Source organism: Gallinula chloropus (assembly GCF_964237585.1).
Source record: "Gallinula chloropus genome assembly, chromosome: 8".
Lineage (NCBI taxonomy): Eukaryota > Metazoa > Chordata > Aves > Gruiformes > Rallidae > Gallinula > Gallinula chloropus.
The window spans coordinates 24,510,891-24,533,750 of NC_140093.1; positions in this window are offsets into that span (position 1 = coordinate 24,510,891).

Here is a 22,860-nt window from a genome sequence, read left to right on the forward strand (position 1 = left end):
GGAGCAGAGTCAGGGCCAAGGTCAACAATACTAATTTGCTTTAGCTTCAGGCAGACTTCCTCATTTTTCAAGAGCAAATCTTCACTCCACCTTGCATGAAATTTAATAACCATGTATAAAGCTTGAAAAGTTACAGTTTCTCCTAAGGACCTGGGAGTATCTAATTTGGTGGAGTGCATGTCTTGTCCTCAGAGAGAGTTCAAGGTCAGCTTGGGTAGCCTTCTCTGTAGATGGCATTGGGCAGTTCTTTGACCTAAAATGTGATACAGAGTATTTTGTCACCACTTTTTCCTTTGAGGAGTAATGCACAGTTTTTGGGCTATCTTCAGTAGGTGGTGTGCATTTTTCTTAATATAATTGCCTAGATAAGCTAAATTGTAGAACAGGGATTTTAAAAAAAAAATTTGTTTTTTCAGAGAATTTTCTGAGTGAGCCAAGCAATTAGGAATTCAAAAAACGCCATTAATTTGCAACATAACTTTTTTCGTCTTGTCCATGAGGCTGGGAAAGAGAAACTAAAACTACTTATATGTTTGGATATTAGGGATGTGCTTATACCTAGAAGAAAATATTTGTAGCTGTAAAAAATAAACTTCATCTTCTCACCAAATTATTCTAATTCTTAAGGGACAGTAGAAAAGGGTGGGGAAAAAATTATTTTTACACTCTGTGAGGTTTTTTTTTGTTCAGATATCAAAAAAATACACCTTAAGATTCAAACATGGTGTTATACACCATGTTTTAGTATGTGGTCATATGTTCTTACACAACTGGAAGTACAAACTACTATTGTCATAGTCTGACTCTACAATTATGCCATAACTGCCTGAATAAAGTCAGTGAAATGTAAGTTCCTAAATTAGTGAAATGCTTCTAAAATTTTCTCTCTGTTTTTCACAGTATATTATTATTTAAATGGTATGACTGGAAAGATCTATAATGTCATTGACTTTAGGTAAAGATAATGGGTCCTGAAGTGGTTATGAAAAAAAGCCAAGGAGCCAGGAGTAAAAAAAAAAAACCAAAAAACAAACCAATACCAACAACAAGATGGCCAAGAGGGAGAAAATGGGGATATCAAGCAAAATGTCTGGCAGCATGCCCAGGCAAAAGTTTCCATACATGTTAAGGTCAGATATCACCATTTTTTCTGAGTATAAATCCTGTATATTAAACAGGAGATATCTAGTCAAGCCACAAATGATACCTGCTCTCTCTTTCCTGAGGATATTTTGAATGATAAATAGAATATTTTTATAGTGATGGAGGCAGCATGTGCCAGGTTGGCAGTCACAGACCATGCATAACACTAGGATCAGCGAACGTGCACTGCAGTCAGCAAACTCACTGCAGTCACCCAAGGAGGGGAGGAGCAGAGAGAAGATGCTATGTGACCACAGAGGTGTTGCAGATCCATTTAGGGTGGTCTTGGGGAAGAACCTAATAAAGAGTAAACCAAAATTTTCATGGGGTAGGAAAATCAGATCAGTTGCTTTATGCTCCTTCCTAGACATCTTGCTTTATACATTCTGTTATATTTAATTAACCAGGGCTCAGTCCTGGGTCCAATTTTGTTCAACATCTTTATCAATGACCTTGATGAAGGGATTGAATGCTCCCTCAGTAAATTTGCAGATGACACTAAGCTGGGAGGAAGTCTTGATCTGCCTGAGGGTAGGGAGGCTCTTCAGAGGGATCTGGACAGGCTGGATGGATGGGCTGAGACCAATAGGATGAAGTTTAACAAGGCCAAGTGTAGAGTGCTGCACATGGGACACAGCAACCCCATGCAGCGCTACAGGCTCCGGTGAGACAGGCTGGAGAGCTGTCAGATGGCCCGGAAAGTCAATGGCATCCTGGCTTGTATCAAAAATAGTGTGGGCAGTAGGTCTGGGGAGGTGATTGTGCCAATTGGTGAGACCACACCTTGAGTGTTGTGTCCCGTTCTGGGCTCCTCACCATGAGAAGGATGTTGAGGTCCTTGAGCGAGTCCAGAGAAGGGCAAGCAGGCTGGTGAAGGGGCAAATCATACGAGGAGCAGGTGAGAGAGCTGGGGATGTTTAGCCTGGAAAAGAGGAGTACCCAAGTAACAGGACATAGGACAAGGGGAAATGGAATGAAGCTGGGCCAGGGCAGGTTCAGATTAGATGTTAGAAAAAAATTTTTTACTGAAAGAGTTGTCAGGGCCTGGAACAGGCTGCCCAGGGAGAGGGTTGAGTCACCATCCCTGGGTGTGTTTAAAAAAAGGGTAGGTGAGGTACTTAGGGATAGGGTTTAGCATAGGACAGGAATGGTTGGACTCAATGATCTTAAAGGTCTTTTCCAACCTTGTGATTCTCTGTGATTCTGTATTGTGCCAAATTAAAAAGTTATTTTAAATACAATTGTTAGTGTAAAGGTTACAGAGATACCACAGAAGGTAAGAGATTAATAAATATTTTTTAATTGGCTGTATTTGTGTACAGCATCCTTTTTTCCTTTTGGTTAGTCGTGTTTGTGTTCAACCTTTTATTTTATTATTTGTTTTAAAAGAAGTAAGAATCTGAGCATTAATATGGACTTCATACTATCTCTGCCTTTAGGAATAGTATTCCTTGATAAATGACAGGAAATGAACCTTTTCTCATGCATACCAATTATTTTAATCTCCAAAGTTGTGGTACCCTTCAGAACTTTCTCCTTTAAAGTACTTCCACAAAGAGTCACTTCAAAGGTTGGAATCAGTACATGAAGTACAGATGGGAGAACTTGTATGAATAAGCTGGGGAACAAGGCAAACGGTGGCTCATGCTGTCAACCAGCAGTAACTATTTATAAGTGCTGGAAAGTATTGAAATTATTGTAAGAGTGGTTCATCTTAACATTTATAGCCTAGCAACCAGTCGATAGAGACCTGATTTGATTATAGTTTGCCTGAAGTAAGCAATCATTCAGCAGGATTATTGAATTAAACAATATACAAACTGTTCTCCTCTTTGGTCTCCTTCATTATCCCCTTGAATCCTCTGCGATTTCTCTCTGAGGTTCTCCAGTGTGCTTTGCTTTTTTCCTTTTTATTCCTGCCTTTTTCTAGCATAATTTAATTTATGTAAATCATTTCCATTCTGGCTGTTCATGTTTGGATGTTTGGGAAAGTCTCTGACAATCTGAACGCTTACTTAACTTTAAAATTTTAGGAGGTTTATCTCAGAACATTGTCAGAACCCCTCTTGACTTCAGTGTTAAAAAGCACATGCATAAAAAAAATATTCCAAGTATGTCTTCATTTGTGATTAGGAATGTCACACTCTCATGTACAGTGTTGCATTTGTTGCTACCTGTTAGCTAGGTCATAAAAGGCATGCATTGGTTTGTAGAGGCACCTTCACATAAAACGAATAAGTAAACTGTCTTTTGATATGATAGAGAAATCTGAATTTAGATATGTTGTAATTTAGAAGTAAGCTCTATGAAATTAGAAAGCAGTTTAGGGTTTTGAAAGATTCCCACTGACTATTCCAAGGGGAATGAGTGGCTTCATCCACTGCTGGAGAGCATAATGCAGATATGGGGAGCATCATAAACAAAACCAGCACGTATTCTAATGGTAGTAAAGACTGGATTATGCAAATGATCAGAGAGTGTGAAATTCTGTCTGTACTAAATTACTATTGAATTTGACTTTTTAAAACATCAGTCATCAGGTTTTTTTGCTGGCTGGCAAAACCATCTTGATAAATGCAATACTTACAGTCACTTCTCCAGTCCTTGAAATTATGTGAAATGTTTAATTGAAGCACAGAAATCATAAGCACAGCTACAGGACCAGCTTTTTTGGTTTATAGAGACTGATGCATAAAGGCATAAATAGATTTATAACCTGTGATAATTTTTATAACATTGATCCAGAATTTTCCTAAGTATTAACTCTGTTCATGATCTCTTTCCAGTAATGAAGGAGTTAACCCAAGTTACAATTGGAGTTGAAGAAAATTGGCACAGCTGTAGAAGATAAAAGGCCAGGAAGAGGTGAGGTGGGTTTCTCTCAGAGCAACACCATGGAAAGAGCAGAAGCAGTGTGGTCTGGTGTCAGGAAAAAAGAAAAACTTATGGTTTCTGCAGGACGATCACAGGATGAAGGTAAGTTGGTTTCTTGAGAAGAATTTGAGTTATCTGCTTTGAGGGCAAGGGTTTGTGTAATGTGGCCTTTGGAAGAAAGTTTTGGAAGTCATGTTTGTGATTAAGTTGGTTTGTTTGCAGTTTGACTCTATGCTGCTTTTCAGGACAGAGTAAAGACAAGATTACTCTTGCAGACTTCTAATGTGGCATTGTAGTTAATTGCACACGTACAAAAGAGCATATACATGCAAGATGTCTAGTGCTGATCATATTGTAGCTATTATCAATGCAGAAGTGGTGTGTTGCTGAGTTATCTAAGAGTACCTTGATGTTCAAAAAGTGAACAGGGTAATTCAAAGTATTTATGGAATTAGTAGTGTGCTGAGTGTCCTGAGTAGAGGTTTTATAGATCCTTAAAAATCTGTAGAGGACCAGATACAAACTAAGAGCTTTAAAGTCAGCTGCAATTGAGAAGTTAAAGTTTGAGGATAGCTAGATAGCATTTTTCTTTCAGGAAGAAGACTTAGTTTTTAGGTATAATTTTTGGAAGAAACAGTGAATTTGCTGCTGCTGTGTTTCCTGCATGTTGTGCTCAGGCTTGGTTCTGGTTTGGTCATGTGAGATTATCCTGGATCCACCAACACTTGGAAATCTTGTCTCTCCATCTCCTAACAGCTGGCTTTGCATTCCCCCCCTTTGGTTTGGCAGTAGTTGTTTTAAAAGTGAAACTTTTTTATAAAATGTTGAAATGTAAAACGTTTTATGTGAAAAATTTTCTAACCAGCTATAATCATAGGTTTTGTTTTTCTGTATGCATCTGTATCATGCTGTAACTCACAGGGCTGATTAAGTCCTAATTACTAACACTTGCATGAATTATTAAAAGGTTCATATGTCTTTTCTGAATCTTTTGCATGGCTGAAGTTGGTCTCCCTGTAATCACAATTTACATCCTGGTATAATGGTGTAGTTGTGCATCTGAGGACCAGATTGGCCTCTGATTCGGTAGAGAACCCTAAGCTAGTGGAGGTATTGGAAAAACAACTGCACCAGTGCAGTGTTACACCTTTAGTACTGAGCTGTGTTAGAGGTGGCTTCTTCCATATAATAGGCTGGCAAGCTGGGGTGTACTTGCACAGCAGTGCATGTTTTTTTCATTGAATAAACCTCTTGTGTGGAGAGGTGTAGTCGACTTTTTGGCTTATGGTGAAGCTGAGGAATGGATAAAATTTTCTCTAGTGAGTCTCTCTTATTAGTATTTGCTGGTTCAGGAGCCCTACAGAGGGGTCAGGGTACCTCTTGTTCCGAAACGTTGAACAACTCCATAACCAACCAAACTTCATCCTCTAAAGCTAAAATCTAACTTCTGAGCTGTTGTTAGCTTTTCTTTAGTGTATGTTACTTACGTATGTACAAACAGGAAAGTGAGGAAGCAGGCATTGTAACAATGTTTTCTAGTACAGCTAAACACAATTTACAGGGAGGTTTTTTGTGTGTGCAAAATATCATTCTTTGGAATGTATGGAGTAAGTTTTAGCTTTTCAAGCATGAAAACTAAAAGTAAGTGTGTCCTGGATTTCTCATTTTAAGTAAATAATGTATTTTTCTCTGTGACTTTCAAAGAAGTCACTTGACCTACTTGTGCCTTATTCAAATGAACTGGAAAACTGGCTAAAACTCAGGGCTTCAAAAAGCCACAAATGCTGTAGAGAAGCTTAATCCAAATGAATAGTATAAATATGGTGTACATGTGGCCATTGTAAGTGATCAGTGTTCCAATGTGCTGATCTACTGAGCAAATATAACATTGTGGATAAAGCAAAAACATCAAGAATATTTTTGCAATACTTGTACATAACTCTGTGTATTCTAAAATAAACCTAGCATCTCTTGAGCTAAACCTTTTATGCTTTCGTCTTTCATCTCACAGATAGCAACAGAGGAACTTAGTGCATGTTACCACATACGCAGGACATACTTTCATGGGCAGAGAGGCAGTATATAAAAGTACCTTCATAGAAAGCAGTGGAAGTAGGGGACCCTAGCTCCTGAGTGTTTCTTTATCTAAGCAGTCCTGCACACCAGTAAAAAATAGCTGTCAGATGGTTTGGGTACAACAGCACATTTACATTTGAGTTTAGCAATGAGTTGGCATTCTTCTCCTTTTGATTGCCATGGTTCTTTAGGATGGCAATAGGCTCAGGAAGGAATGTTCCCTAGCTCTGTTCCCTCTAGGGTTTAATCTGAAGCTTTATAATACTGGTTTTGTTAACTTCTGTTCATAGAAAACTCTCAGACTGCTGAGAGTTTTCTGACCCAGAAAGGGTGCTATATGTGGAAATGATGTACATCAGTAGACTTCAGGAAGGCAAGTGTTAAGCAGGAAGCAATACTTTAGCCAAGGAAGAAAGCTTTAAATAAGGCCTCTGCAATAGAGTCCCACCCCGGAGACAGCAGAAGGTAGAATAGAGATCTGTTTGTACCAAATTCGATGTGGGGGAATTGGAGCTCTCCAGCTTGAGTGAAGGAGGGCATTACAAGCACATAATGTTCAGGTGGGACCTAGGTGAGGCCTCCTTAGCTGCCAGAGAACCACAGCTCAGTGAACTGCCTGCAGGACAGCCAGCATAGCAAGTATTTGGTGATCCAGTCATGTTAGGGCAGGACCAATAACAGCCTGTGGAGAGTAATTTTTGTTATTAGTTACTCTTGCTCTTGAGTAGCTGCTGTAGAGGAGCATATGCATATGGAGCATTGACATTTTCACTTGTAGAAGAGAAGATAACAGAATGTGGGCAGATCCTCAGCTGTGTATTTTGTCACTACCCAATCAGTTTATACCAGCTGAGCAGCTGCCCCTGCATTAGTCAAAAGTAAGACTTAGGTTTCCATATGTTTGCCCCACCGTGTAAATAGCTCCATCGCTCCCGTGTTTCTAATGGCTTATGGCTGGGGTAGTTTTGTTTTTCACTCCCCCAGAACACGTCATATGAAGACATAACCAGCTGTCGCAGCATTGGAAAGCTTTGCACTCCCAAAGACCTTGCTGTGTTCTAGCAACTTACTCTCCTTGCTCTTCCTGTTTAAGAACTTTATAGAAACTGTATAAAAATGGGAATCATTATGCATGTACAAAATGATGAAGGTGAAGGCTTCACACACACCATGACATTTGTGGTGAGAAATCTTGTATGTTATTTCTATGTTAGCCCAACTTTGCGTAACAGTTTGGCTGTTCTCAGCTGAGGAAGTACAGATGGTGACTCCTGGCAGGCAATGTTATTGGAAGACATTATGCTGTATGTGTACAGGTTGTTAAGCTAACTGACAGTTTTTATGCAGCATAGACTGTTGAGATTTTAAAAATCAGAAAATTACCATTTGCAAGTCAGAGGTCGGTTGGTTCTCTAGAAGACTTAAATATCCTAGTCCTGTAGCAATGGTGCCATATGTTCCTCACGGCTTGTTGCCTTGAAATCACAGTAGTGAGAATCAAAAGCTAGTTGTCTGTTGTAATCGGATTGCAGTGAAATAGGGTTGTGCTGTGAGCCTGTTAGATACACAGGATGTAATGCAGCATGGAAACAGTCCAAATCTCCCCTAATCAATACTGAGAAAGTCAAAGGAGCTCTCTAACTGTGAATGATCTATCTCTGTGCAAAAAGAGGGAATTTGATGTGCCTGTTCACAGTCCATAATTGAAAGGGACCTCCATCAAGGATGAGGTATTCCAGAAGGGTACTGCTAGTGCTGGGATTAAATCCATTTTTGTGATTAAGAAGAGGAAGCATCCAGCATACTAATGACTCTTTCAGTTGAAGAAATTGCAAACAGTCCTTTGGAAAGACCAAAGTAATACAGGACTGAGTAAAGTTATGAACATGAGCACAAAATAACAAAATGGGATTTGTGAGAAAGAGGAAAACGACTTGTATTTGAGGGTAAATTTGTTTGCATTGGAAGAAGGAAGTAGACTACTAATAAAACCAAAAGGAAGGGCTGCTAGTATGTGTGATATGTGCTTGATCTTTTAACAGTAGGAAATGCCATCAAGAGCAGTGTTTTCTTCTATTTCATCTTGCAGCATGCCAGCCTGTGGCTGAGTTCATAGAATGTGCAAGAGCATAGCATCATTGTGGCTCTCCTTTCTTTTAGAGGAAGAATATTGGTGGGCAATACCATTCCCTCATCCTTCTCACATCCTGGGAAAGAGGAATGCTTGCCTCATGTCCTGCTTAGTCCAGAATGTGAGGCATCGTGTGACCTAGATTTTAATAAACTGAAGACTATAGGTCTTAATTAAGATGATAAAGAAGCTAGAACAGATTAGCTTAATCTTTTTAAAACTGTTGCTCATAACATAGATATGAGAGAACGTGAGTTTTATACAACTATTTGTAAAGTATAAAGCTTAAAGAACAAAAAAGGGATAGAAATTGAAGATAAAAGGAAATCTGAAATGGATACCAGAAGATTAATATGCAAATCTGTTAAGCACATGCAACAACTTCTTGAGGAACAGGATGGAAGAATCATATTCTGAAGAATTTTAAAAGTAAATAACGCTGGCACAAACACTGATTCTATGTACACAATTGCTTAAGCAAGATAATAGATGGATTAAAAATCTGTAATACTGATCATATTTAACGTTTATGGTCTATGTAGAGAATTGTCATCCAGATTTTGAAATCAGTCCTTTAAATTAATGTAATAATATTTAGCTTCTCTATAAAGATGAGAAGCTACCATCTGATAAAGAAATCAAGTAATTCTCATGATATGCAGTATTGCTAACATATGTTTTATTTTTCCTGTAATCTGTTACTGAATGAGAAATGGTAGAATTCAAAGCACATGTTCTTCCATCCAGATATCTTTATTTACCATGTGAAAAAAAGGAAAAGATGTTTCTTTCCTGCAGTGGTTGAGGATGTATCCAATCAGCAAATCCACAAATCTGTGATGCCTTGATAATAGGCTTATGTCAGGTAAACAGGTGCAGAGAAGACTGGTTGATTAAGCAATAGCTGTGTGCTCAGCATTATTAAGCACTATAAGAAAGTGACTGTTACTTGAAATAGGAATTATTTTCCAATGCATAGTGTTGCTTTTTCTAAGTTGTATCTCAAAGGAAAGATCTGACGGCCAAATTTGGGGGATTTTTTGGGGGCTAACTCATTAAACACAGCCTCAGACTTGTATAAGGTCATGTGACAGGTCACAGTAAAAGTCAGAAAGGGCCCTAGGCTTCCAGAGCTTCCATTCTAATTGCTATCTATCAAAAGTCTTTTCCTTAATGTGGAAAATATTTTTCAATGACTACCAAAACGTCTAGACAATATATTTATTATTCTTCACAATGATTAATGAGATGAAATTTAACAAGTCCAGATGCTGGATTCTGCACCTTGGACAGAGTAACGCTGGGCATAAGTATGGGAGGAGTGGCTGAGAGCAGCTCTGCAGAAAGGCATCTGGGAGTGCTAGTTGACAGCATCTCAATATAATGCAGCTATTTGCCCTGTCAGCCAAGAGGACAAGCTGCATCCTGTGTTGCATCAAACACAGCATAGTCAGCTGGTCAAAAGAAGTGATTATCCTGTTGTACCCAGTTCTGGGCCCCACCATTTAAGAAGGATGTTGAGGTACTTGGATACGTCCAGAGGTGGGCAACCAAGTTACTGAAAGAGCTGAAAGGCTCCTATGATGAGCGGCTAAGGGTTTGGGGCCACATCTCCCTTGCTAGGCAGTATTCCAGTGGAGGCCTTGTTGGCACCAAAAGCAAAAGAGCTGTTGTGCACCTGGCAGACTATCCTCAGGTTTATACACCCCACCACAGTGGCGGCACTTTTGCAACAGCATGACTTTTTTGGTTTTTCTGTTCTCTGATGCAGCTATTCAAATAGACACTCCAAGAAAATATAGGGGCCACAAATCATGTAAAAGAACATGGTTAAGTGCCCTCTGTTTACAGTGCCTATGGGCACAGGACCTTTGGCTATTCAGGGATTTTTAGTGTAAAAGTCGTGTAAATAACTCAACAAGTTATCATTCTGTCTTTTTTTTAATTCCCTCTTGATGAACAAGTATTTTAGTTTGTTGCATACTGTATTGGAAACAGATTTACATCTATATTAGCCTAATTAATAATATTAAGCGTATTTATTTAAACTAGAATAATTTAAATTGAGATCTTACATTAGGAATAGGAGAATGAAGAGTGGCAGACCCATGGTAAACTCAAGCCATCATCTGGGGAAAGGAAATATGTTTCAGGAAACCACTGATAACTACTACAGGATGCAACATCATCCCTGTTGCTTCTTGTGTTGAGAAGGGGTTGAGATTAAAGAAAAAGTACTACCATATTGTTACTACTCTGAAATAACAGGACCAGTGAAAACCTCCATACCTCCTGTCCTAATGCAAGGGTTGAAGTCTGAAGCCAGTGTTCTGCAGGAGGTGTGTACTACTGTCAGATTCTAATCAAAGACTAATGTTCTATTTGTGGTACATATTGTAATGTTTATCTGAGTACCTCAAGCACCAGCAGGTAGTATAGACTCTGCTATGTATGTTCTCTCCTTGTGTGATTCCCACTGCTGCCATCCCTTACAGATCTAAGCCCTTTCTCCTGCACGTGTCTTGTTAGTGTCAGCTTGACTGTTTCTATGTTTGGGTGGAATGGGAGTTGAGAATCTCTGCCTGGCCATTGAAGTTAGTAACAGAATTACTGAACCGTCTAACAATGTGTTATGGGAGTAAATGACTTCTAGCTTGTATTAACCAAGCACTAAGTTTTCACTTGACGAAAACATGCATCATATCTGAAAGTAAATGAGGTAAAATCTATTTCCACTGTGTAGACAAAGTGTAGAAGTACATAGAGCTTGACTTTTCCTTGGCAGCTACTGTGTAGTTTACTCATAGAACTGAATGCAGACCAGGGTTCTTACATTTATTTTCATCCTCCTTTGGCCTTATAATGTAATTGGTTGGCAGATTATAAGTTGGGTTTTTTTTTTTAATGGTCAACTGATGGGCTCTGACAATGAAACTGAGCATAATCTGAATCTCCTGCTTTTTTCTACGCTGAGTTATAGACCAGCTTCATTGAAATCTGATCTCACAAATGAGTTAATGATTTCCCCCACCTATTAATGCACAGAACAACCTCTGATGCATTTAAAATATTCATTATATGACTATAGGAGCATTCCCTGTGTCCTAAATGCTTAGAAAATTGATTGGAAACAACCTATTTAACAAAGCAGTCTCCCACTTACTCTACTTCATATAACAAAAAAAAAAAAAAAAAGGCCAAGCCATTGCTTTTATAAACCATTTAATACAGTTTATGATAGCAATAATACCCCTGAAATTGGTTATATTACTATAGTTTGTTATAGTGTTAACTGCCCTTGTCTTAAACTTGGTCCATTAACTGAAAATCCAGCCATTAACTTATAATGGGATGATTTCTTCAGGATTATTACCTGATTCTTAGTTTGGAGATTAATATTCTTGAAGAACACAGAAAGAGTGACAAAATGTAATGGAAAGTTCCCAGTTCAGCTGTTATGGTGTAGTGATGGTGTATTTATATAAGATGTCTCCGAGGCTTGCATGTAGTTTATTTCATTACCTGTGTCACCAAAGATGGAAACATTTAAGCAGCACCTTTGCTTTATTAAAAGAGAACATTTTCTGGCCCAGATAATCAGTGGCAGATGAGAGGCACAATGATATTAAATCTGTCAGTCTAATAATGGGGACTGAACGCTTGATCCTCAACGGTCTTTCAGTGGGAATTTTACCTCTGGCTTCAGTGGAAAAATGTGCAAAGTCAAAAAGACAAGGAACAAAATATGTCTTTCTGAAGATACCCAATAGATGTAAAAAGGGTGGGGTGGGAAGTCATAAGTAAAAGGCTATTCCAACTATAAATAAATAAATATAATATAAATTAAAAATAAATATTATTCAATGAATTAACAGAACCATTCACTTCAGAGGATGGAAATCTTACAAGAATTCCCTAATGTGTTTCTTTAGCATACTTCTGTGACCTACATTTTCAGTCCCCAAAGTCATCTTTTTCTTTGAGTAATACAATGCCAAATCTGAGAGAGATTAATTATTAGTTATACAGCATTATTAATTAACCCTGCATTCCACTCCAACAAAATGTATAGTTATTAATAAAATTTTGGTATGACCTCAGGAATTACTTCTGGGGTTTCTTCTCACACTCTTTTTAAAGTTTGCCAGTTCATCTGCTAGGACTTGTCAGCCAATATGATATAAAATTATACAGTATCAGTAAGCTATCTGAACAGTCTTTAAAATATACCTATTATAGTTTCTAATAGTGGTTATTTGAGCTGAAACCCTTCTCTAGTATGAGTCTCCTAGTGTAAAGAAAGCTCAGAAAATCCTTTTTTCTACTTTGTACAGGGTATCTATATTTTTATTACCTCTTCTTTAAGACCAAAGAGAGAAACCTGGGAATGCTGATTTCCTTTGTAGAAGGACTCTGGGTTCCTTTGGTCACCCCTTCTAAACAGCTGTTCCATAGGTGCAGTAGCATGGTGTTAGGAACTGGTCTATCTACCCAAAAGGTAATGGGGAAACTCTGTACTTTGGGCAACAGTAAGAATAACTAAATCCTAAGTTTTCTGCTTGGAGAAGGTGACAGAAGTGATGTTAATAAGAATGAAAAACATCATTACTAAGAGGGGAGTTAGCATAATCTAATTCCAGCAAAAAATTTACAAATGGAATAGTAAGGCACATATATATGCAAATACCAACATTCTATTCCCTTTTCCAAATATCTGTGAGAAGGTCTTGGCTGGCAGCACACACTGAGAGCAGAAAGATTAGCTTGATCGAGCCAGGTGAGGAACGCATTTCCAATGTACACATTCCTGTGGAGGAACCAAATGTACATTGTTGAAAATTAAGGGACTGGCTGTTAAACACATAGCTTTCCTCCACAGTGGTGCTCAGAAGTGTGGAGGAAAGCGTTTGCCCTGCAGAAAAGAACCCGTTGTGTAAGCTGAAATCATCCAGTGGAGCCCAGCTAAAAACTTCACAACTAGTGACATTTCTGGACCTAGTTGTAAATTATCTGAATCCAGCCTTTCAAAATGAACTCAGTGTTGTTTTTACCCTCTTCTGAGATCCATGAGTGAAAAATGTTTGTGTAACACTAATCCTGGAACTTCAACAACTGTAAATGAAAAAAAGTAGTCATAAGTACACTTGAAATAAAAATAGGTGAGGTTTCTATCATCTAATTAGACATATTAAGTTTATTCTCTTGTGTTTAGTTTGGATACTCACTGGCACCTCATCTTGCACACATCAGTAGTTGCTCAGTCTTCTGGAAAAATTGTCACAGCAACAAGAACCTCTGAATTGCTGTTGCTCCTTTCTATATATTTATTCTTTGGAAACGGATAAGGTGGCCCTTTTAGCTGTTCTCTATTGTGTCATTTTTAATGCTCTCTAAGATCATAAAAGAAATGGAATGAAAGCTTTTGAAACACAAAGAAGAACCATGCTGATGAAGAGCAATTTTTTTTTGCTATTCTTCATTATAAGCAATTTTATAAACTGTACTTCAGAATGAAAAAGATAAAATATTTGCAAGAATAATAAGGAAAAGGCAATGTGTCCCTGTCCTTCAAATCTTTCTCTTTCTGCAAGACACTTCTGCTACAAAAAGATGGAAAACCAGACAAAAATGATTAAAATCAATATGGATTATTTTAAAATTTAATGTCAGGGTTCTTGAATAAGATCTATAGTACATTTAGCTTACTATTTAAAGAGTTTACATTTATTCCTTGTGTTATTTGGCTTGAAGACTCTGATCTATTTCTGCTGGTGTGTTATCAATCTTTTTCATGAATGATATTTATTTTATATGACAGTACAGTATATCTTTCTATCATTTCAAGAGAAAATGCTGTTCATTTTGTAAAGGATATATTTCATGACCAAATTACCACACACAGCCTCCAAGCAGAGCTGACCACCTGTGCTTCCTTCCTTCTAAGATGGAAAATTAGAAAAAAATCCTTTAAAAATATTTCACTATCAACTGCTTTCCAATTTTTATTAAGTTCTAAAATTGAAAAGCAAATTTTCAAGGACAGCTATTTCTGTGAATTTATGCCTTGAGAAAAACACTTGGGATGTACAATTGATGTGCAAGGCAATAGTTGCCACTGTCTGTACTTGGTAAAGGACTGTGAATGCTTAACCTGAACTCTCAAATCATGTTCTCAGCATGGTACTACTGACCTCAGGTCCCACTGAGGGTGAATGTGATTTTTAATTTTCTTTTTTTTTTTACAAGTGTTTATTATTTTCCAAGAGTTAAATTGTGTTGATCAGCTGGGTTCTATTTTGAGGCGGTCTGCTACAGCAAAGAAATCACAGGAGCAAATTCATCCTTTTAAGTTGTGTGGATTGCTGACAGTACAGCAGTATTCTGTGCATCTTTACTGATGAAATGTGTAACTGAGTTTTTCCTAGTGGGTGTTTTGCTGACTGACCTCAGGATTCAGTCAAGATTGCTCACCACATTGGGGCTGAGATGAGCTACATTTCCAAAATAAAGTCAATACCCAATTATTGATTAAACCCCTTTGGCACTAGGGGCATGACACAAACACAAACATTTCTGGCAGCTTCCATACTAAGTGAGCCAATTCAAGCCTTAGTAGAGTGACCATTTAAGTGTGGGTAACCATTTAACTAATGCTTTCACGTGGTTGTGGGGACATATATTTGGTATCATAATAACTGGCACTTGGTGCTCTGATCTCCAATGGATAGCAACTGAAGTAAGAAGTACTATATGTGTACTATAGAAGTACTATATACATATATGTGCATATTGTTTTCAGATGTTATGGTTGCAAAATTTGTACCGTGGTGGCTGCTTCTCTCCCACCATTTATGGGTTTGTTTCTTTATATTTGAAAGAAGACTAAGATGTACTTTTAAAAGCATGGCTATGCTTCCCGTGTGTCTGTCTATTGTCTGTGCTGCATTCAGAATCTAGCCCAATTAAAAGCTGTGGCCTGTTATTTCCTTAAACCTACTGTACTGAAGAAGCTATGTCTCATGTGTCAGCAAGTAACAATCTCAAAGTATATTGACTACCTGAACTATAAATAGTAAGTTTGTGTCAGCGTCTTTCGTGTTGGGCAAGAGTGTCCCATGGCTGTGGTTGTCTAATTGTCTAGAAGCAGACATAAGATACAGGGGATTGCATGATGTACTGCAGCATATTAGGTTTATCCAGGTCCTGAGCTGGCCACTTTCAGGTACTTTAGCTCAGTGATTTTAATTCACATAGAATTCTCCCCTAGTGTGCTTTTCTTTCTCCTCAGTAATATTTGTAAATAACTGAGCAAACTTCAGAACACTTTCTTTTATGCTTTGTAGAAGAGAATACATAAATTCTTTTCTTTTTTGAATTCTCCTCTCCATGTTCGTATTCAGATGCCACTCTATATACAGAAATCAAGGCACACTATCAGGGGTAGTATTGGAGATCATTAATAGAAGGTACACATAGTGTGATACCCCTGCTGCACGCAAACACACAACTGAAAAACCTCTAAAGCCCTTCATGACTTCATCATCCAAATTGACTGAGCTTTCTACTGCTTGAATGAATCAGCTAGGAACCAATAAATCCACTCATACTGTGGAGTCAGCACTCCAGTCAAGTTGTTATTTGTTCATAGATGCCTCACACTAGATCCTGTACGTAGTTTGATTATTTGATCAGCTGAAGTTAGTGATGAAGGCTGCTTTATCACGTGGCAACTGGTAATATGATACCATGTACCTTGCTAACCCAGATAGATGACTTCTATAGATTTCAATTTAATGAAACATCTGTGGATCTTGAAAAGAGGTCATTAGATGAGTGGTTCAAAACTCTTGGCAGTTGGGGCAGTCAAAATGGTTGGGAATGTTTTCATTTGGTCTTTTCAAAAGATTTGACGTAGAAAGCATCTGGACACCTCTTAGTCATGTGATTTTAGTTTTATGTAGTCCTGTGAGAGGCAGAGATTTGGACTTGATGATCCTTATGGGTCCTCATAACTTGAGATGTTCTGTGATTCTGAATCAGAAGAACTGGAATTCCTCTGAAGAACTGGTATAGTGTAGAACAGTTGCATCCAGTTCCATGAAGTCATAAAGGAAGTTGTATTTGAGACACAGCTAAGATTGCATTGTATTTTACCAATAAACACCACTTTTTTGCCAGTTTGCAACATCAGCGATGAATGAAATCCTTGCAGAACGTGCCAAATTTAAATTCAAGTGCTCCTTAAGCCATTAAAGAAACATTTATATTTGGAGACCTATAGAATTACCCCAAAGAAAATGGTGCTGAGTTTTTTAATACATTTGTCGTTATTTTCAATGCACATTTATAATACAAACCTGTTATATTAAATCTACTCTGCTAGCTAGAGTAACTAATTGTTTTCATTAAATTAATTTAGACATAATTCTATCTAAGAAATTAGAGTTATAGTTAGCACCTCGGATTAATTTTCCACTTTTGTATATTTTAATGCTCAAAACCATAAAATCTTGTTTTGGCAAGAAAAGATTTGAGATTACACAGAACACATGGTCAGGTGGAATATGTTGAATCTTTGCTTGAAAGAAGAATAAAACCAATGTTTGTCATTGGCTGAGCTAACAAGTTGTATGTGGGAGACTCAGGGAGATATGCTCTATGTATCTGTCTCTGGGGCCTCATGTTACATGGTATCACACGTGGCCAGAACTGTCAGAACTAGGGGTACAAAATGAATTTGAGTGAGTTCTTCAAAAGCCTATAAAGACTTGTATCTCCCTGAAATCAATAGGGTTGTCATTAGTCATCAGCAGTTTGTTCAAATACTTTAATGAGGCTTCACAATGTTCTGGGAGAGTACAGGATTTCCATTCTTTGCAAAAGGACTGGCCGGTCTCGTTTAATGGGACTATATGCACAGATGTATAGGAAGTTGTGGTGTTTAATGTCATAAGGGTAACAAAAATGACATAGGGTTGTTAAGGCAAAGTAGTACTGAAAATATTAACCTCAGTCAAATCTAGTGGTGTTGTGTGAGGTGAGAGTGGAGAGGGCAGAATATTTGCAGACACGTTTATTTGGGTTTTTTCCAGGTTTTTAACCTTCTCAGACCTTCATCTTAAATTGAATGGCAAAATATTTATTATCATAAATTATGTTTGTTATTACTTAACTTATACTGATACTAATCCATGAAATGTGAATTTAAAATAAATAAGGTCCTACGAAGGAAAATATCACTCACTTGGTTTATCAGAGTTAGATAATAACAGTCAGAAATAAAGATAATAAACTTTCTTTGTTTCAGCAAAGAAAGGGCTAAAAAACTGGGGGGGGGGGTTTGGTTTTATTTTTTTGTTTCTAGAGAACTTTACATATTACTGACACTAATTGCAAATGAAGGAAAATACCTTGAATATTTTATTTCAAGCCTCTCATCAAATTATATAATTCTGCCCTGGAAAATAATAGGCTTACCCTAATGCTGCATCAATGAGCTTATTTTTAAAAGCTCTTAAAAATTATATATGCTTGAACATCTATAGAGAAATTATTTTGCAGGCTACTTTGGGTCCTTTGATATCTAATTCAAACTCAAGTTGAAACACAAGTTATTTGCGAGTGGTGTTAATAAGAGTAAAATGACTCCTTTTCTCTCTACTTCAAGTACAGACACTATAATGTTTGCTACAATACAGGTACATTCTCCTTTCAATATTGCACTTCCCCCCTGTTCCCAAAAAATCTGAAGTTTCTTTCATGGATGCAGTGATTTGGACAGATGGAGGAATTTTGAGATAAAGCAAGGATACATGTGCCTTTTGTGCTTTTAACAATGGAAGTGTATTAACATCAGTGAAAATGGTTGAAAGGTATCACTATGGAGATGTTTACTCCTCCCTAAGTACTTGCTTATGTCTGTTTCTACTTTGCAAATCTACACTGAAGCCAAGAAGAGATACCAAAATTGTATTTGTCTGTTCCAAAATACTTGACTGCCACACATAGTGGAAACTAGGTAAGGAGAGAATACATATATTTTTATCCTATAGCATGAAGTGTATATATATTATGGTTTTAACATTAACAGAACTAGTAATGAATAGTCATCTTTCAGTCATGTTCTAATTAAGACTACTTAGTGTTTAGACACTGACCAAACTAGCTCTTTCTAAAGTATTTTAACATTCCATGGTTGTGTGGGTGTCTCATGCCGAGAACCTCTGTGCTAAAAGAAGTAGTAAAAACAAAACCAGAGGAAATAAAAATGAAATGCCCCATAAAGAACAAAATTTTAAGATTCCATGTTAGAGCCTTACATGGTGACCAAGCATGGACTTTTATCTTCACAATAGCTTTGTGAAGTTAAAATAATGGTTTAAAGTCTGTTTATCAGAGGGAACACTAACAGAGGAATTAAGATCGGTTTTCATAATTGCTTGCTTGCCAAACCCTGAAGTAGTGCAGGTCCTGCAAGCAGTGCCAAGGGCATGAATCTGCATGATAGGATAGAAAAACTTTCTGCTGTGGAGTTGTAAGTGAAATTTGGCTCTTCTACTACCTACTGATTGCAGGGTTGAATTAAAGATCTTTAAAGGTAATGCTTACATTTAGGATCAGTCCCTAATCAGCTGAATCATCTGGTGTCAATCTGCTCAGCCCGTCCACTGCCACAGCTTCTGCCCCCATGAAGGGGAAGTTATGATCGCAGCAGGGACAGCACTGAAGTTGTCTGTTCAGTCCTGTTAAGGGCTTTCTCCAGTATTCATAGAGTTACGTGAAACTTGGAATGTTGTTAAACTGATCTCCCCCTCAACGCCTCAGTTCCAGCCTATTCTTACTGACCAGGACTGGTTTGTACTATTGACCAATTGAACTGCTTTATTTTTCCTCAGGAACAACATCGTTTCAGCCTTTTTTTTTTCATTCTCCTAGATAAACTATGTTTATTCTGGCAGAAGTTCAGACTTGCTTGAGTCCATGTCAATGTAGGGTGTCTCAAGCTTTCCTCAAACCATTGTTTATAGTATCTCTGCCAATTTGGAGAGCAGAACCTTTTTCTTTTTTTCTTCCCTTCCTCCCCCTTCCTTGTAATAGAAGATCATTTAAAAAAATTGCTTTAGGCATTTTCCTAGGATTATGATTTAAAGTTTATAATCTCCTGAGGTCCTTGAGAAATAGGCCAGTCTCTGATCATTGTTCAGCAGTTGCCAACTTGCCAGAAAATACAGGGAGAAAGATATGATGTGTCTGTTTTTCTAATTAGCTCTTTTCTTATAGTAACTTACATAACCCTCTTGAAGTGACAAAAAATTAAGCTGCTCAAAATATGTCTATTTTCCACTGGGTTTTATGTCATTCCTTTGCTGAATTACTTGAAAGTGAAAGGGAACAGTAAGGCTAAACTAGTGTAAACTACAGTGGAAATTATATGTCTTTCAGAAGATACCTTTAAAAGCTGATGGGAGTAAAAAAGTAATTATGAAGTTCTCAAACTCCTGCACAGAGACCTGATTTTAGCAAACTTAAATCCTCCACTGTCAGCAAACAGTTGCTAACATATTTTGACCATGGCAATGTAGGATAGAGGGCTTTATTTTTTGGGCTTTAATTTCAAATGATGTACCTGCATTTGGATTGGTACACTATTTCTGCAATACATTTTTGAAATGGTATCTTCAAATCAGCAGGAAGTGCCTCAAGTGCCTTTCTTGATCTGTCTTTTGGGGATTAAAATGTGTCATTGCCATACTGTGAGCAGGGGAGTTTCTACTCAATTTTGACCCTATGAGAACATTTAGTCTGTAAAATAGTTATGCTTTCCCACTAAGAAACTCTCCCTTTGTATCTGTGGCTGCAAGTATGTGCAGGCATTCATCATATTGTTAAAGATTTACCCCCATCCATTTAAAAAAATAGATTTAGCAACCTGATTCATTTAACACTGTACTAAGAAACATGAACCCAAACCTTCAGTCTTCAATAAATGAAATTGGAAAAGCAGAAATGGAACTGAAGAAGAAAGCTAGAAAAATACTACTAAACTCTTTATGAACATTATATTGTGCCTCCTGAGTGGCTATCCAGGATAAAATAGTCAACAGACTATTAGATAATTGAGTAAAGTATCTAAACAAAAATAAGGAAGAATATTTCCAATGACTTTCTGTTTAAATAGTTTTACAGAATTAAAAAGGTAGTGAACTCACCTGAGAGGATTATACATGCACCAATGTTGATAGCATACAATACATAAGAAAAATGTGTTTTGGATGTAGCAGTATGATTAAAATACACCCATTTAAATGCCTAAGGTGGAAGCCAACAGAATGAGCCAGTGGGCAAAGCAGAAATATTCCTCTGAGGAGTCCACGTGAAAGATACTCCATTCCTTAATCTAGAACAGGTTCATTTCTCTTTCACTGAAGAGAAGAATAAATAGACCCACATGCACTTGATCACTGGATATAAATCTCCTGAAATTACTGCTGAGCTTAATTGGTACTGCTTTTATGAAATTACATGAATAAATGTGGGGATTCTGTTCTACTACCCAAGGGAGAAACCATCACTGGGTCATGTCTAAGGAAATATTCACAGTGAAAGCAGAGGATTGAAACAGAGAAAGAGAGAAGAGAATGCAGTGTTGTCCATCTTGTATGATCAAGTAAAATAATTCAGTTTCTGGGGTTATTATTTCCAAACTATTAAAAGTAAACAAACAGGGGAAAAAAAACTGCCTTCGTTAGGCAGTAACACTCAGAAAACACTTCTTCATGTCTCAGCTTTTCTGATCTGGCTTTGTTCCACTGGCTAGTGAAGCACATCTTTACAAACGATATGAATAGAAATGCTTTTACTTTCCCAAGCTCTTACTTTTGTGCTTTGGTACTTTTTTTCCCCTTCCAACATCTGCTTGATTGGAATGTGACCTCAGCCTTCCAGTACCTCACAGTCTCTCCTGGTGTGTTTTGGTTGCATTAGGCAAAAGCGATTGTGGGAGGTGTATTTCTCAGTGATGAGGTGTGGAGCAGTTTTTCAGAGCAGAGTGAAAGAGCAGAAGCAGCCAATTTCTCCAGACCCTGTGACCCTTCAAGTATTCACATACACTGGCCTCAATCCCAGCCCTTTTGCAGCTGGAGCGCAGCAGCACACAATAGGACTGGAAGGTCTCCTGTGAGAATTCCATAAAAGTATAAAGGGGTAGGAAAACAAAAAATGAAATTAATGTAAACTGTGTGCTGGGATATGAAATGAATCCTCTCAAATGGGAACACTGCCAGTAACAAAGTTGTTCAATCAGCTGACAGTCTTTGTAAAGAGGGCAATTATTATTTATATGTATATTTGCAGCTGAAGAAAATTTGAACTGATAAAAAGGTATGTGTTCAATATAAAGTGTGAATAGGTCTGTCTTCACATAAATATTGTGCCTCTCAGCTGGTAGGAACAGTTAAATTGTCATAAGAAATGCATATATTTTCTGTGGTGGTTATTCAGAAGTTTGATCAAAATGTTGCCTTTTTTTTTTTTTCTTCTGCCATTTCTCCTCTTCTGTTCTCATACTTACCAGTTACTAACTAATGTTTCAAGCTCCAGTCTGATACTGAACATGACAAAAAGATGTTCCTAAGTTCAACTGTGTTGTTTGCAAGAGTTCACATGGGTTAGATCTCCTGGCATCATAACAGTTTTTAACATGTTATGTGTCTGTCCAGTTCTGCATACAGCTTTCCTGTCAAGGTAAACTGGGCTTTGAGATGTAAAAAGGCTGGTGCTGACAAAACACATCAGTCCACAGCTTTAGGCAGTTAGAGTTTAGATAATGGTGATTTTTCACTGAAGTAAAGATACTTAAGAACTTCTACTCCAAGCAAGTATAGAGACTTGTTTTCCTTCTTTTTTTTCTGTTAGAGATTGTGGAATAATTTGGAAAGTTGATCCTATAGCTTATATATTCATTTCTAGGCTAGATATATCCAAATACCTTGGCACTTGTACAAAATCACAGAATTAAAGTGGTTCCAGCTTCCCTCTTGGCAGATGGAACACGGTAATGTTGTGATGCAGACATCTTCCTTAAATTTTTATGGTCCAAAAAGATTTACTTTTCCTTTCCTTGAAAAAAGCGGTAAATTCTCATCCCTATTTCAGCAACTCTTTTAGTTAATCTCCTGCCTAAGGTGCTCCCACCAAATAGTATTCAATATATGTATGACTGCTCAGTATTTCTTACAGTCCCACTATGTTTTTTCTGTACTTAAATGGGGAGGTTCTTCACAGTCTTTTGAGCTCCAAATGACTGTTACTGACATGTAGTATGATACTTAGTTTACGATTTAACTTGCTGGAAAAATATTTTGCTTTTTAATAGCTCAGTAAACACAACTCTGAATGAAAATTGGTCCATAAACTCTTGGAAATCTCAAGCATAAATACAAGCTGGTTGGAGAATAGGTTGAGAACAGCCCAAAGGAGAAGGATTTGAGGATGTTGGCAGAAAAGAAGCTCACTAAGACCCGGCAATATGTGCTTGCAGCCCAGAAAGCCAACTGTACCCTGGGCTGCATCAAAAGCAGTGTGACTAGCAGGTCAAGGAAGGGGATTCTACCCCTCTGGTTTGCTCTGGTGAGACC